The sequence below is a fragment of the Triplophysa dalaica genome, chromosome 14, assembly GCF_015846415.1.
Source record: "Triplophysa dalaica isolate WHDGS20190420 chromosome 14, ASM1584641v1, whole genome shotgun sequence".
NCBI classification, from domain to species: domain Eukaryota; kingdom Metazoa; phylum Chordata; class Actinopteri; order Cypriniformes; family Nemacheilidae; genus Triplophysa; species Triplophysa dalaica.
This window is the reverse complement of record NC_079555.1, coordinates 4,643,703-4,653,208: the sequence shown is the minus strand read 5'-3', so window position 1 is coordinate 4,653,208 and position 9,506 is coordinate 4,643,703.

The window sequence follows — 9,506 nt, the reverse complement described above, 5'->3', positions numbered from 1 at the left end:
AGCCACAGAGGAAGCATGAAACCCCTGTATTCACAGGTTACTGTTGGAATAGATTTACAGAAATCTCAAAATATAGCTTTCTGAGAGAAATTAATAGGCCAACAATTTAAACACTATTGACAAAGAGCTTCATGGCCCTGGAGACAAAGAAAACTGGTAAGAGGCACATGTGGACCCATTCAGTGAAACCTAGTTAAATCTCCCATAAAATCTAGACTCCCCAAGTTCCTCTTCCCCAAATCCCCATTATCAGCTCACTTTCATCCCCTCTCAGCACCAGCCAACAGTCAACTGACAACACAATACCAATGAAGCGTGTCCTCTCCTCCTCATATTTCCACCTGTTTTGCTGTCTTCCCACATTAGTATTTATTTGCATCTCCATGTGTTTTTGTCTGCACTCCAACGCGTCTAATGTCAGATGCGGCAAGTGTGCGGATGGTCCATTAGATTTACATTTAGATGCTCTCTTACTGAAACAATCTTCTATAACTGAAAGCGCATAAACCATATACTGTATATATTTAAATTTATGCATTTAGCAGATGCTTTTATTCAAAGCGATTTATAGAACATCATAGGTGGCCTATACATTTTTTATCAGCATGTGTGTTCCTTGGGAATGGAACCAACAATCACAACCTACCAATTTAAAGCAACAGCTTTAAGATCTGGTGTAAAACTAGAGTTTATTTGTAATCTCTCAACAAGTTGCTTGGTGCATGGTGTATCATTTTTGTTATTTGCATATTGCTGTCATGTTTTACACGCTATGATTTTTTTTTGTTTCAACTTCTAATGGCAGAATAATGGCACAAAAATCTGATTTTAAAATGTTCTCCCTAAAAAGCAATCAATGAACAAAGAACTTTTATTAATAGAGTCAATTTTTTATTTTGTGAATACCGAACCAGTTATGACTAAACATGTTTCTAACAAAGATTTGGACAAACAGTTAAAATTAAACAAGGTCTTTGAAAAATTCAAGCAAGCTGCATTTTCAATTCAGTGGTTAATGTCAAAGTCTGTTTATGAAAGTTGTGCCACTTAGCAGCCATGTTTGAAACGTCTCCAGGTAGCTATTTTCCGCATGGCAAGAGAATAGGCAGATATTTCAGAATTAAATAGCATATTTCCAATAAATCAATAATTAAACCTGACATGAATAGGTCAATTACTTTGGTTTGATGACCTTAAATGCGTTAAAATCATATTTTTCGAATGGTCATGTTGAGTGTTGCATTTCTCCTTATTCATTGTAACCACAGTGATGCATCCTGTTAATATCTATTAACTTTATTGTTATTGTTAAACATATGACTGTTTTAGGGTTTTATGGCATTATTACTCGTTGTTATCGTTGTTATGCCTGTTGTATTTAGAGTTGTTTTTAATGAATGATTTTTTTACTTTCAGGCCATACACTCTCTTCCCATCCATCAGCTGATTTCAAAATTGCCTCTTGATTTGATTTTGCATATGTGATACAAATATTTGCGCTGTGTTCAAAACACGTTCAGAAACACTGTGAAGAGATCACATTCAATAAAACACAAGTATTTAGGCCATGGCTGGCTTTTATTGAATTATAGCAATAACAAACAATGACGCAACTTGTTTTTGTTCCTCTAAATTCATATTCTGAGATGATTCATGTTTCTCATTCCGATGGTCTGGAATACATTTGACAGAAATATCATAAAATGCCTGTTCCCATAGTTCTTCTTGTATGTTTAAAGGGACACTACCATAGCAGAACCATAGTAGAAAAAAAACAATTTTAGTCAAAAGTGCCCCAGAACGGTTTGCTGTCCTACATTCTTCAAAATGTCTTCTTTTGTGTTCAACAGAAAGTTGTTCCTGCTATGGGAGTCAATGCGTGTTGAGATCTGTTTGGTTATAAGCATTCTTCCAAATATCTCCCTCATTGTTCATAAGATCGAATAGATGTATACACACTTGGAATATCTCGAATCTGAGTAAATGATGACAGAATTTCATTTTTGGGTGAAGTATCACTTTAAGTTCTCACATTGTTATTTTGGCTCACCAGGTCTTCAGCATAAAGCTATAGAAGTGGACACTTCAACAGACAATTCAATTCAGGGAAGTCAATGCAGTTGTCATCCAGCTCAACGCCTGCATGTTGAGTGAGATCCACCCTGAAGCAAGTGTGTTTGTGTTTAAAGGACTGTTCAGAAGAGGGTGGGATATGGGACACACATAAAGCAGGGTTGAGACCTGGTTTAGTTGAGAATTAATGAAGCTCTGGGGACACAGAAAAGAAGGTCTGGCTGTTACAAGAATGTGAAGCATGTGTGCCAGTGAAGCTGTTTAGCATTGATAAAATAGGCAAACAAGGTATCCTGATATCCTCAAGGTAATGTCAGAAGAGTGTCTTTTGAGCTTAATTGGAATCTGTTCTTCTAATCTGATTGAAAGCGTGAAAACTATAGGGCTCTTAAAGGGACAGTGCAATGCATTCACCATCATGTCATTCAAACCCTTTATGACTTCTGCAAAATGCAAAAGAACATATTTTGACAAATGTCTCGGTGGTTTTGTGTCCATACAGTAGAATTTAATAGGGCCCAATTTTGTTTGGTTACCCACATTCTTCAAAATATCTTTTTTTGTGTTTGGAAGAAAGTCATGCAGGTTTGGAATGATAAAGAAATGTTTGGGGGTAGTTATGGAAGCGAACAGGCTAATTAGATGACTAAACCTTGTCTGGTTGGTAATTTACAACATTTTAATGTCTGGTTTTTGTTTTTCTCAGGAACATTCTGGCTGTAATGCAGTCCATGCTTCTGTGGTGTTGTTGCCACAAGAAACTGAGGGCTCTCCAGGGTTTCAATTGTCTGGCTGTCTTTGTTTTTGTTTTGATGAATTGATGCATTTTTAAAGCTATCTGTAGATGGAGTTCAAAATGGTTTATATTTATTGGTGTATCAATATTTTGCCAGCCCTATGTTTAAGCTTTAGAGCAACGCTCTATTTATTTGTATTTCAGGAATTATGTTACATTCGTGTTGTTGTTTTTCCTCATTTGAAAGTCACTTTGGGTAAAAGCATCTGCTAAATATATATTTCTTGTAACTTTGTATTGTTGACTGTAGATCTTGAGTGTTTTCTAGTGGGTATCTGGTTGGGAGTTTTGTTACTGACTGATTCTCGAGGTCAATAAAGGTCATAGTCTCTCTTTACATTTTTGAGCGCATGGCCATTGTGTTATTTATACGTGCCTTTACTGTTTTCTTAAAACTAATGGTTGTGAGAAAATATTCCATCATTTTGAGGTTTCCTATTGCACAGGCTACCCCCGGAGCCTCTTAACAGTGTTCTGCAGCTGAAGTTTTTCATCAGCTAGCGGTGGTCAACATTTACTGTTCAGGAAATGAAAGCCAGGTTCATTTGAGGCCAATGATTTTTCACGCTAATGCAAGATTGGTATCTTTAATTTACACACCGTCTTTACTGTAGTATGTAAGCTCCAGTGAGTGCGCCGGGTAATTGCTTCGGCTGTTCTGAAAGCAGACGATATTCATCGAAACACGTATCAAATTAAAGCTGGGTGAGGAAAGCAACATGAAGAAATCAAGACCGTGGTTTCCCTTAATCAGAGAGAAAGAAGCAAAGATTGTGATGTTGTTCTAGATATGGGTGATTATTCAAAGAGGACATGTTTGATTGAAATCTTTGAAGAACATGGAGCTCTGGGTGGGAACCAGGAATAGAGAAACTCTAGCAACCACCCAAAAACAGAAGGTTGAAAAAATCCCAACGTAATTCATTTGTATGTTCAACTTGCCCAATTTACTTAATGTTTGTTAAACAAGCATTCTTTTTATATGCTATAGTTTTAAATTTAAGTGCAATATTTTTATTTAGTGTGACAAGATTTTCATTATGGTAACAGAGCTCAATATAGATTTCACTTTTTTGAGGTTTACCCTTACGAAACAAAAAATATATGGGAATGTGCTGGGAAGTATGCAATATATTAAATTATACATTTCCATGGAACCAAGTGCTTATATTTTTCAATAAATGAAAACACGCAATTCCAATCATTGAAAATATCACTGCTGTCATTTTGAAACCTTGTATCTCCATATTTCATGATATTTAGCATAAATTATTATTATTACTTACCCGTTATGTTTGTCGCTGGGCTTTGCAAATATCTAACCAATAAAAAGTATTACAAAGCGTTTGTCAACTTTGACGACACATTATGTTTATTATTCCCTGAAAAACAGGTTTTGGATGGACAGCAACGATATTATGAGATTATATTATTCTATATATTTTCAAATATTCGACGACAATGATATATTGTCAGTTAATATACCTGAAAATGTATTTTCTTTGCGGAAGGGTGTGCTGTTAAACTATTGTCATTTTTCTTAATGTATCCCAGTACACACATTCCTCATTCCAATCACATGAAACACTGACTCCAAAAAATACATTTGAAATAACAGAATGTTTAAAACCGCTATATTGGCATCAGTGCACATTTGGAGTTGAACTCATAACACCATGCATGCGATTGAAAACACAGAGAGACACGGACAGGGGAAATAGAGATAGATCAAACATGACAAGGCGGTGAAAATATTGTACGGTTCTCCGCCCTCTCCGAGGACCCTTCATCAGTTATAAGCCCGTCTGTGGGACACAGGAGAGCGCAGGCTAATTTTATCATCCAAGAGCGTGATCTCTGGTCTGCTGCACCCCTTGACACTCGGCTGCTCTGTGGGGGAATAGTCTTTCACTATAAAGCAGTCAGCAGCGCTTTACACTCGTAAGACTCATGGTTTACACACACAAGGTGTTTGCTTTGATCTCAGGAGTCATTAATGAGTGTGTGATGGAATTCAAGTGTCACTCAGCTGCAGAGTTGTCAGACTAAGCGCTAAAGTCTTAAATTAGCAATTTCGTGTGAGAACTATGAGAATTTTACGATTTGACGTTTGGAAATATGTTGAAATACAAAAGTGTCATTTCTGTATGTGTGACTATCTGTCGTCTCCAAAAGAAACCCTGGAGATACTGTATTTTGCAAAGATATGTACTACATTTAATTTCTTGCTAAATGAAGAGATGCATATAGCAATAAATGATTTGATTGTGTCCAAATGTATGCACAGTAACTAAAAAAAGTCCTCTGAAGGTCAAAGGATGCTGTTGACTCCTGTCAACATGTTCTTTGCAGGTCTATTTAAAAGACTTTGTTCTTCATGGACTTCTGAAATGGGCAGGAAAGCTTCCCGCTGGCCAGTTCCATATAAACACATGTGACGCTACACAGCATGACCTCAGATGATCCGCAGATGGGTCCTGAAAAAAGATTGTCATGATGGATACAAACAATTGAAAGCCTTGCTGCTTGCTGTATATTTGACAAAATAGTGAATGGGATTAATATAGATTTGAAATGATACGAGGGTGAGTAAATGATGATTTAATTTTCTTTTTTGAGTGAAATGTCCCATAAGTGAGGCAAGGTGTGATGGTTATTATTCAACAATGAGAATTTGAATGCCCATTAATCGTATGACTTTCTGTTTTAATGGCATATCCATCAGTGATACAGATGAAATGTAAAGTCGCCATCACATTCACAGTTAAATAAATGCAGGCGTATTTTTAACACACATGTTGAAATGTATTCCAGCTGATGTATTCAGTGTATTCTATATATACAGTAGCTATAGTGTACAATTACTGTATATTTGGATTCTGTATACCAGTAGGATGAGAAACCTCAGACATGAAATGCATGCTTGAAATATAAGCTTTTAATTAAACAGTAAAGAAAATTATGGATTGGCCTTTAAACCAACATTACCCAACTGAGCAAGAACTATAGTTGTAATCTTGTTTCTTCGTCCCCAGGTTTTTACAGAAGAAAAGACTTTTAAGATGAAAAAAATGAAACTCAACCAACATCAATTGTGAACAGTATCTTAAGACAGTTAAACGTTGAACTCTCCAAAGTGATATAAGAAAGAATATAACTGCATACTGTACTTGCTTTGTATTTATCCAAAACTGAACATGTTTTTTTTGTCACTTTCTTTCTAAGGTCTTAACCATTAAAATGGCTGGTTTGGTTATAACCTCTCCGACCAAATCATTGCCATATGACACACAATCCAAATCGCTGCAACGTAGGAAGCATTAGGTGCAGGGGTATAGAGTTTCATCCCTGTTATTGAGATTTCAAAGCATGGGTTCACATGTGTATCTGTTTAAACAATGACCCTGTCATCAAGACCTGGTCAACACTTTACTCTGTATCTGTGGGTGGGTGTTGATAGAGGGTTCTCGGTGGAACTTGTTGTGATCTGGTTTGTGGTTATTACTTTTAGACAAAATGTTGTCATGATCCATGAAAGACGTTCACATTTTTGGTAGAATTCCTGTAGCTCAGTGGTTGGAGTGTGGCGATAGCATCACGAAGGTCATGGGTTCCATTCCATAGATTGTATGTACTTAAATGTATAGTATAATGCAATGTAAGTCGCTTTGGATTAAAGCATTTGCCAAATGCATAAATGTAAATGTACAGCAAACCTGCCTATTCAATGGGGACATGGTTTTGACCTGGTCACTTTGTAATTTGTAGTTGCTAAGGCGATGCGGTGTATAAATTGTACATCATAAATAAAAATGTACTCCACTACATTTCATGTTTTTATTCATTTTTTTATTATTCTCAGCTGCTTTCAAATTCTAGTCCTTTTAAAATGAGTGAAAATACTAAGCACAAATGTTTCATTGTGAAACATTCTGAAAAAGTTCACGTACTTGAAAATGTACTTAAGAGAAAAAATAGTGTCAACCTCTGTCATCCACAAGGCAAATATACACTTGATCTGAGCAGAGTAATAATGTGCCTCCCCTCAACAGCCCGCATAGTCTGAGGTATCATTCATGTCTGTAGCGCAAATGATACGGGACGAGTTTCATACTTAAGTTTAATAGTTACAAATTAGATTGTTTAGATAAAGTATGAGTTACTCTTGCCTAACAAATGCCGCTGACATAATGGATCTGCATACTTGTACATTACAAGAGGCTGAAAATCGGATTTGGGCTTTTGTGCATTGCATGATTAATCTCTCTGGGTCTTTGTCTTAGAATATGAGAAGGTGATTTTGAACAGCTACAGCCTCAGACAGATAAATAAATGACAGAAAAAGTAAAGACTGAGACATACAGAGCCAAACAAGGAAAAAATGGAGCAAAGAAGAGAAACAGTGAAATCCAGTCTCCAATGACTTAATTCTCTATATAGGAATATACCCCGGTATGTGTTGATTGCTTCCACATGTCACTAAACACACACAGGCTGTGTGTGTGTGTGTGTGTGTGTGTGTGTGTGTGTGTACGTGCATGCATGTGTGCGTGTGAAACTCACTATTACTGCTTAATCTCACACTACATTAAGTCACAGAGATCTCGGACATCTGGTGGATTCATCTATTTTGACCTGCTGGGATGAGGCAGTTTATTTTATTCAGATACTTGAATAAAACTTCTTTGCATGTTTTCCTGTACATCAGCTCAGATGTGTATGACCTTATCTGAATGAATTAACTTGGGTTTTGGCACTAGCTGTGCATCAGCTCTCCGATCTTGATTTTGATTGCTATCTTGTGAAATGTGACTACACTTTACACATATTGTGATGTGTGAGACGAAAAGGTCTTGTTTTACCTGTAGCAGTCAGCAGACTGACAAATGTTTAATAATTCAGTACGACAATTCCCTAAGTTAGAGTTTAAAGTGCACAAAGAGAGTATAAAGCTTGTGTGATAGCACTTTAGTGGAACTGAGAAAAGCAGGACCGAATTGATCTGTGATTTCAAATCCGGTGAAATCGCAGACTAATTTTCCCTCAAATGGAGACAGACAGTTGGCTCGAAATGAAAACAGGCTGTAATTTCTAAGTAAATACGGAGGTCAATTTTACAACATCATTATTGGCCCTTCAAGAGTACAATTTTGTTAATAGAATAATGGATGTTTCAGCCAGTGTAAGGATTACTAAATTATACTGGATGAGTAGTTCTTTTCGGCTGATCTTTCTGTCTTTCTGTTTCGAGTCATTTAGGTTGTTGTTTTCGTTTCAACAATAAAGAAAGAGTGCTGCATTGCTTATGTGAAAAGAGCTAATGTACTAACTTGAATAGAAGAGATAATGTACAAAAAAGCATATTCGAAATGTCAAACTCACTACAACGGTGAGCTTTAGTCTGCGGAAATCCTTTTATTTTAGCATTATCAGATAAGCATAAAAAATGAAAGCACTCATACCTCTACATATTTTATTCTGTCCAACAGATAATGGAATCGACATATTGACCATTAGAGATGTTGAAATGGTTTCCTTGGTAGTATTTTTTTCACATATATGCCATATGTTTTACAAATATTGTGCTTGGTGTAGTGAATGGTTTCCATGGGGTTGCTATGCAGTTACGAAGACATTATTAGATGCCTTTAGTGCATTTAGTGGTTGATGCTATGGTGTTTAATGTTCTACAAAGCTTCAATATATATTTAATTTTCAATGGGATATGCAACGCAAAAAATACATCTGTCATCATTTACTCACCCACAAGTTGTACCAAACCTGCATCAATTTCTTATTTCTGATGAACACAAAATCAGAATTTTTGAGAAATTAGGAAAGATCGACCATCATATTTTGATTGTTCAAAATATAACACATTAATCATAACACATTGATGTCCTGAAAATGTCAGTATCTAACGTTTTTCCAAATATCCTTCTTTGTGTTCTGCAGAATAAAGAAATGTATACAGGTTTGGGGGAGGGAGCAATTCATTTCATTTTCGTTTTTAGGTGGAGGATCCCTTTAACATGAATAATTAAATAATAACTAAAATATGGATTATATTAATTAATTTTTTAGTTTAACTATTAACTGTAAGAGGTCTGGTTTGCATATGAAGTATAGCTATGTATGTTTTAGGGAAACATTGCTGTTAACTTTCAAAGGGAAAAATAACAAAGTGATGTCAGACAGAAGCCATGTGGCCTGTGTTATGCATTTGATAATCTCGCTGCCCTTTGTTCCTTCGACCATTTCTTATCACACGTCTTATATATGAAAAATTGCAGCCGTTTTATCTGATTCATTGTGCAATTTAATTTTACATCCCCCATTCAGTGTTTTTCATAAACTTTTGTGTTTGAAATAGATTGTATGATGGCGAGAAACTACTAAATATTCATTTAATATCATCTTGTATTTCCAGACAGTATGTGATTCTACAAAGAGCTTTTGTTCACTTTATATCTTGTGTAAAATTCATTTTACCGTTTGAATTGATGTTAATGAAACATTTTTAATCCATCTTTTATTTTTGTATTTTAGGCCGCAGGTTTATTTTCTCTGAAAACAACCTCATTCTTTCATGAAAAAGATAACAATAAACAACACATACAGAGTATTCTAAATGAGA